The following is a 7880-nucleotide window of genomic DNA, read 5'->3' as shown; positions in this document are numbered from 1 at the left end:
TTTAGTGTGGCAACAACGAACCCTTTCCTCCTTCCATTGGTCAGCAGGAAATCAGAACAAATATTGAGTCAGAGCCGTAAGAACGAACCAAAAGATACGATCAGCAAACTCTCTCAACCTGTTGCTCTCCCTCTCTTTCTCCCTGCCTTCCTATTTTTTTTCGTATGAAGAAGACCTCCTTTTATACCCAGAATAACAGACTTCAAAAAGTAATTCCATATTGGAGTTCTTCTCCTAATTCCTTTTGATCTCAAATATGAGATTTTCCCTTTTTATTTGAACTGTGCTTGGGATGTACGAACAAGAGACTCCTCTTGATATCGGCTGCTTTCTCTTTCTACTTCTTTCCTTCTAATCTGAGTTAATAACAGCACACGTAAAAGGATCCAGAAAGGCCGATTTTCTAGAAGTCCAACTGAATTGGGGATTCTTCTTTTGACTGGAAATATTAGAAAAAAGAGAGGCTCCTTGCTGTCCCATATCAGTGAAAACTCTTATTGCTGCCCACAAATAAGAAGGTTACTTCCTTGTCGGACTCCAGCTCTTTTAAAAAATAACAGACTTCTTTTTCTTTTCTTTTTATAGAGCATAAGGTATCCACGGTTGGGAATCATAATCAGATTAGGAATAGAAAAGATTTACCTGCTGCATATCAGTTTCAATAACAACTAACTTGCTGAGATTTTGGCTGAAATTATATCAAAGACGTTGAGCTGGCTATGCTACTGAACCATTATGTAATGATGTTGTATTGAATCAAAGTCTAGAAGCTGACTCACCATTCCACTATTTAGCTGTTCGATTCAACAAATAAACTTTTCCTAATACCTTATAACCCTCTACTCAAAGATTCTTCATATCTTTAAGAGACTGACATCTTTATGAAGTGCTGCTGAATTGAAAAACCAAGCTGCTCAAAGGTTAAACTCAAATGGTCTATAGAAAACCAGAATTGGTTTGGTTTGTATTGAACCATTGAACCATGATCAATCATATTTTAAATATTAGACTGAACCAGTTTAAATCCATAAGGCCATTCAATGTGGCTGAACCAAGATATTGAGCCCATAATACGAAAATTGACCCATCAAGAGTTTAATCATTGAATTACTTGAATTGAAGATGAACCATTTAATTATCTTGGCACTTGTGTTGACACCAATTACAATAAGACATGTGTTGCAATATGATTCTCAACACATAGATGACAGTAGCAAAAGGGGCAGCAGCTGCAATCCATGTTAAACAGCACCCCTCTCCTTCTTCTTCTTCTTCGTCTTCTTCTTCTTCAACTTCTTACCGTTCAACCGTAGTATACAGTAGAGTAATGGAATAACAGAGGCAGTTTTGGGCTTTTAAGGTTCAGCCCTAAGGGTCGTTAGGGCCCGTTTGGTAGAACCAGTAGCAATTGGGGCAGCAGCTGCAGTGCATGTGCAACAGCCCCCCTCTCCTTCTCCTTCTTCTTCTTGCTGTTCCACCATAGTATACAGCAGAATAATGGAATAACAGAGGCGGTTTTTTTGGGCTTCTAAGGTTCAGCCCTAAGGGTCCTTTAGGCTCGTTTGGCTAAACCAGTCTAACTACCAAATTAGTTCTAAATTTTAATTCTAAAAACTTCTTTTAAAACATAAATTATATAAAATTTAATTCCCTTTAATAAACCCCACCAAATATTAACTTATTAATTTGGATTTGGTCAACATGATGACCTCTACATTTTGGGTAAGTGCGATGCCTGTGGGTGTAGGCATGTGGGCCCCGGTAAAAATTTTCAATTTTTCCTGCATGTTCGGCTGGCCAGTTGGCAGGAGGGTATCCCGCCAGTTTGTCCATTTTTACACCACTGGCTGTCCTAACCTTTAGGTTCTCGAATCCACCCATTATAGGACTGGTTCCACTCATTTTTGGCTATTTTTATTCTCCTTCCATAGCCCATAAATTAGCCAAATTACCTATCTCCCTCTACTGTATATAGGGATCCATAGCAGAGTAGTCAACCTTCTTATACCTACTAGGCTACAACACTAGGGACAGTTGCTTCCAGTTTAGGGTGTTACAACATTATTGGTAGACTTCAAGTGTATGATATATGCTTCGCTCGTTTAAGGGTGAGAATATTTGTTCTATTATGCTAGGAGCCCAATTCCTATGTTATAATATTTTGTTTATACTTACCGCTCTCTTACTAATTTCTTATATTGGTCCCTCCAATAGGTAATTTGAAGAACAAGTTTGTTCTAAAATGTCTCTAACTCAACTATTTCATATCAAGTAACAAATTGATAGAAATCCTACAATGTTCTTTTAAGTATTCTAGCTAGACCTTCCTAAGTTCCTTAGATTACTTGTCATATAATTTACACGATTTTTAAGTAACTGTGAGTATTTTTCATATAATTACAGCTCTTCTAAGTTATTGAGTGTCTTTATCATATATGAGATTTGCCACCTCAGCTCAGATGGTGATCGTATAGTCCAAAGCTTAGCAGTCCATATCAGCAAGGATGGCAAACAGCCAGCCAATGGGAAGAGCCACCGACCACTATAAAAAGAAGACTTAAACAGAATTTTACGGTAAGACACTCAGAACACTCAGAGCTCTCCCATACCACTCTTTCTCTTCATTTTGACTTAGACAAAGCTATGTATGGGTGGAATCTTAGTGTGCAAACCATGTTAAGGTCGTAGAATGCGTGTTCTACCCTCCTAGTGTTGTTACCGAGCTCGAACCAAGCTCGGTGAGCTTCAACAACATGTATTACCAAAAGACCAACTAAGGTTTTGATCATTCGATCGATGTAACTCCCAAATGGCTCTGTGGAATTAAAATTTTATTGGCTTAGAATGTTGCTAGGAACATTCCCTACAAACTCCATGGAACAAATCCTGACTATTGGGCCTGAGCTGGAAAGCCCTAAAATGGGTGGACTGTCCTAAATCACCACCGGAAACAGCCCACCAGATCCATTGGGTTTGCTTTTGGTGGCATATTTCCAATGGACATATGAGCCTTATGTGCTCTCTGACTTCTCCACTAGAAACAAGACTGATCTTTCCAGTGGAAATGCCCTATTTCCAGTGGGTGTTAATTGACAGTACTGTCACTTAGGAACAGTGTATGTACCCTTTGGGGGTGACCTATGTGGGTCCCTCCCGATGTTCCTGATGCATACTAATGTACGATTCCCTTTGTGTCTAGGACAGTGATGCGCACGTGCCCTGAAGTCAGAATTGAATTAATCGATCGGTGGCAGTACTTGAACCCGAACACACTCGATCGTAAACCAAGTGAGGGATGGACTGTGTTTATTTTTGGAATGCTTATTATTATCAAGTTGCTCACATGTTTAGAATTATAATTTTAATCTCAAATATGATGATGATATATTACATTTTTCATTTTACGATCATGATATGAACTGTATGGAGATGTATGATGGGATCTGGTGTGGCCAAGGTGGTATCGATACCGTGACCGTCGTTTGTTTAGTTGTGTGTGTGAGACAGAATTTGGCGTAGCTGAGGTGGTACCGGTGCTGTGATTTTCGTATGTATGTTGCATTCATGCATTGATTATGTGCATTAGAGTTAGTTGTAGTCGTGGGTTATACTTTGTGGCCAAGGTCTTGCTGGTATCATGTACCCCGAGACTATTTGGAAATGGATATGTATGCTAGATTAGGTAAACGGTCTTAGGTTTCACTTTGTGGCCAAGGTCTTGCTGGTATCGTGTACCCAGGACTGTATTTAGAGATGGATTACACTTTGTGGCTGAGGTCATACCGGTATCGTGTAATTCATAGTAACTGTATCACTATGAAGGCATGTAGCGTATATGTGGTTAGGTATCCTCCCTATGCTACGAACCCTTGCCAACAGGGGTTGAGGTATTGGATAACCCATTGTGGTATGTTTGATGTGCCTTTCTGGAATGCCACACCCATGGTACGATGTGATTGTAGCCGAAGGCGGGAACCTGTCTGGCGTGGTCGATGTGTTACCGGTGCCTTAACTGCTAGGAGAGGGGGTTATCAGGGGTTTGCTGGGTGACCCATGGATGCATACAGGGACCGGTAGGCTTCTATTCACGACTAGGGTTTGTATCCTTGAGTAGTCGATGGCGATTCTAAGACGAAGGATACAGCCTAATGCGCCGTAGTAGCATTTACCAAACTTAGTTTGTATTGTTAGGAAGATAATAAATAAATGAACATCACGAGCATCATGGACTATATGATTAATTTTCGCAATTATACATCATAAATTATTACTGCTATTGTCTTGCTTGGATGTGCTTGACCCCACCCCTCATTGAGCGAGTTGGAAAGCTCACCCCACGTATACATACTTTTTAGATGATGATGCAGGTACGGTCGTGCTTGTGGCTAGTGACTCTTTTTCCTCTGGACCTGAGTACGGAGTGAGCAACTGGTGGATTCTGAAAGCGGAGGAGCATGGCTAAGATTGTGCTTGTGACTTTTGTGCATACGCGGAGCCATGAGGTGTTTGGTGTATTTTTTATTATGTTGATATTGGTCTGTGAATATTATGTTTCAAACTTGATATATGTAAGTCTTGAAGGATTGTAAACAGAATAACTTAGTTAATGATATTATATTTATCATTAAATGTTTCCCCATTTTATTTATGATTTCGATACTATACTATGATTCCACTGCTTATGTTGGTTTGTGATGTGAGATTCTGAAAATGTTAAGGTACTGCTATCAGAGATCCTGATAGGTTTGTAAGACAGGTACGTGTCTTACTCACACCACCCACTATTACTTCATTAGTGTCTGCCTTCCCTGGAAGAACAAAGAACAAGAAGAACAATAAGTAGAGAAAAAGAAAGAGAGGGAGACATGTGGACTTCATTTTCTCTATGAAGTATGGAGTAAGCAACTTGTAATGAAGATTTTTTTACAAGAATGAATTGCAGAGATAACTGATTCATGATACCCAAATGATACAATTATTTATACTGCCAACAATGGATCCTTTCCAAGTGATATCTATTTCTTTAGTAGATCCTTAAAGAACTTAACAACTTATGTGTAAATGAAAAATCAAAGCACCATGATATGGAAGATAAAGGCACTCCTTGTGGATCCAAATGTTTTAATTTTCCTCCATATGACGTAACCACCCATTTTAAAGCCAAAATTAAGCAAATAAACTCACTTAGGCATTGTTTTGGTCAGTGAAACAGTGCCAGCGATTAATGATAAGTTGGAACTATAGAGATATACTTTGGAATCGAGAGGTCACAAGATAATTAGAACAAAAACGGAATATATGAGATGGAACTTCAATCAATCAAGGATTAATAGAGAGGAAGTGAAAATCGAGGGGAGAGAGATCTCGCAAAGTGACTGTTTTAGATATCTGGACTCTACGTTAAACAAAGAAGGTGAGATTGATGATGATGTTTCCCACAGAATTAAAGTAGGATGGATGAAATGGAAAGGGGCGTCTGGAGTGTTATGTGATCGACATATTCCTCTAAAGCTCAAGGGAAAATTCTACAGGACTACCATAAGACCAACCATGATGTATGGTACAGAATTTTGGGCAGTCAAGAAGCGTAACATAGATAGGTTGAGTGTGGCCTAGATGAGAATGTTGAGATGGATGTGTGGCAAAACCCTGAGAGATAGAATAAGAAATGACCAGGTTAGAATAGATTTGGGAGTTGCCCCAATTTAGGGTAAGCTCAGAGAATATCGATTACGATGGTTTGGTCATGGCCAAAGGAGGCCCTTAGATGCCCCAATACGGAGGAGTGACCAGATGCCAATGTATGGAGCTAAAAGGGCTAGAGGCAGGGCAGAAATGACCATTGATGAGTTAGTTAGAAGAGACATGCAAAAGTTAAGTTTCACCCGAGTATGACATCTAATTAGGCTTCCTAGAGGGCTAGGATCCGTGTTTCCGATTGTTCATGAGTGGGATGTCCAAAAGTTTTTTTTTCCTATGGATCTATGTAGCTACCCCATTTAGTTGGGATAAGGCTAAGCTTTGTTGTAGTGTTTAACCTAATGACAAAATTAAGATAATATCTTATTGTGGTTTCAGATAGCTATAATTAAGAAATTGGAATGGAGAAGAAGATTACCCTGTTATTGTTGTGCTAAGGGTTGCAAGAACAACATTGAACACACACGGTCAAAGCCATTAAAGGATTTTAGAACACTACAGACCTGTATTTGCTTCCTTCTAGTTATTCACCAATGTTGATATTTTGCTCTGTTTTGACAACCTAGCAGCCCTCACTGCATGGACTCGATCTCCCTCACCCCTCCTCCATTATTCCTTATACCATGAACGTGAGCTTTTTGTTCAAGGTAATCCAACCCCCTGAAATTAATTCCATTAAACCTTCCTACTGTGAGGTTGAAACCAACATCCAATTCATGTCATTTTGGTTTCACCAGATTGAGATTCAAGAACTAAAATAGGGTTTGTCTGTCGAATAATGCAAGAGGACGTTCCAGATGATGGTCGCATAGAGAAAGGAGAAGTCACTGGTGGCCTATTAGAGACGGAAAGATGAACGCCGACAGCCTATTGGAGATAGTGGGATGAACGCCAAAGGTAGAGAGGAAGTTCCCGCGAGATAGACAAACCCTTTTTTTCTTGCAACGATCTCTCAGGGATTTGATCATAAGAAGATGATAAGGTGTATCACCAATGTCTATTTTGCCCTAAGGATTAAGCCAGCCACACCACAAGATCAATAAAATCTAGGTATCACACTCTTGTGGTGAACCAGATGATATATGGCTCACCCCCATGCTATAGAAGAGCCGAATCCCTTAAAGTATCTTCCTAAACCCATAGATTCATCAGATTCCTCAAGATTCTTTTTCCTCAATTCTTGTGCCAAAAATCTCAAAAATCTTAAGATTCCTCAGACTCTCGTAGATTCCTATAACTCTATCAAAATTCTTGAAAAAACCTCAAAAATTCTCCAAAGCTGTGAAATGTCACAAGAACACCAAATTCTCCAAAGAAGGAAAACAAAAGGTCAAATCCATAGAAATAATCTAGCCAAGCATGTGGTATAGGATTAATTCGGAGAGAATGTTCACTCTTAAGCTTCTAGTAGGAAGACTGGTTCAACCGGGTGGAGTGGGTGTCTAACACCTTCCTAACTCCACAACCTAACACTTACCCTCATCTTTAGACCATACCAAATTTTGTGCCCTTTCCTTACAGAACGGGCCCACCCCATCATATTTTAGGCCTTAAACCTAGGTGGCGACTACAAATCTAATAATTTCCAATCCCTTTATTTTCCAATCACTAATTTTCATTTTAGAAAACCCATAAGGGATAGAGCCTCTACGAAATAGGCCCCCACATATCTTTGGGTGAAGATGCGATGGTGTGGGACCTGTAAATGCGTAAAAGAGGGCCAGATCCTGGCTGTTACCTTTACATAATCAACTTGATTCAATAAATGCAAGTTTCTGGAAAAAAGTTTCCCCACCTTTCAAATCACTCTTCCTAATCCCTTGGACAAAAGTTTATAAACCCAAATATCTTGTTGGTCTAGGTTTTCATCCTAGTTTATTCATAATAAAGCCTTGATCAACAAACATGGTTGAAGACTCCTTACCCAACCCCACTATCTTTGGGCCAAATTGATTAATGCTAAATACATTAAGTCAAAATCAATTTTGGATCCGAACTATAAATGGGCAACAAGCTCTTGGTTCTAGACCAATCTCAAAGCTTCTTTCCCTAATATCCAAAGAATGGTCTATTGGAGAGTCGGTATGAAAAAAAAATAATCAATATCTAAAAAGATCCTTGATCCCCTACCTGGATAATTTTCGGATACCTAACTTAATTATACCTCACCCCCACTATTA

The sequence above is a fragment of the Macadamia integrifolia genome, unplaced genomic scaffold (assembly GCF_013358625.1).
Source record: "Macadamia integrifolia cultivar HAES 741 unplaced genomic scaffold, SCU_Mint_v3 scaffold2266, whole genome shotgun sequence".
In the NCBI taxonomy this organism is placed as follows: Eukaryota; Viridiplantae; Streptophyta; class Magnoliopsida; order Proteales; family Proteaceae; genus Macadamia; species Macadamia integrifolia.
Note: the sequence above shows the minus strand (reverse complement) of the source record.